The following is a 571-nucleotide window of genomic DNA, read 5'->3' on the forward strand; positions in this document are numbered from 1 at the left end:
TAAATCTTCACCCAAATCAAAATAAAATTAAAAAAGAAAAAAAGACTGTCCTAAGTGGCTGAACAACAAAGGATGTGCATAAACAGAATAAACAAACTGATCAAAATTCACTTAGGTTACAAAAAGGAAAATAAATGATATTTAAATTTTTAAATCTGATTAAAAATTGAATTATGTTGAAAAATGGTTTCAAATAGCTGCAAAGAAAGAAGATATAATATGATTTTAATTTAAGACACATTAAAAGCCCAAAGGTATAATCATAAAACAGAATAAAAATGGTAACTTCTACTTATATAACATCTGAAATACTATCTTCATGTAAGCATCTAAGAACAGTTTTACAAGTAAGTTACGTACTTTGCTCATCTTGTTATTGAAATGATCATTGCTCAGTGTTTGACTGCTGCTGACTGCTGAGAAACAGAATTTCAACCACAAAAGACGAACGACTTAAAAATGTCTATTGATGAGGCTTTAAATAAAGTCATACCATGGCGATTCCTTCAAAAGTTGGAATTAGAAATACCATTTGACCCAGCCATCCCATTATTAGGTACATACCCTAGAG

General features: G+C 29.6%; 1 protein-coding gene across 1 annotated transcript in view; it reads right to left on the reverse strand.

Moving 5' to 3' along the window:
- LOC103195688 (WD repeat and coiled coil containing) overlaps positions 1-571 on the reverse strand; it is a 14,133-nt gene that overhangs the window by 3,098 nt on the left and 10,464 nt on the right. The window lies entirely within an intron of this gene.

The sequence above is a fragment of the Orycteropus afer genome, unplaced genomic scaffold, assembly GCF_000298275.1.
Source record: "Orycteropus afer afer isolate SDZICR_OR568_19922 unplaced genomic scaffold, OryAfe1.0 scaffold00058, whole genome shotgun sequence".
NCBI lineage: Eukaryota > Metazoa > Chordata > Mammalia > Tubulidentata > Orycteropodidae > Orycteropus > Orycteropus afer.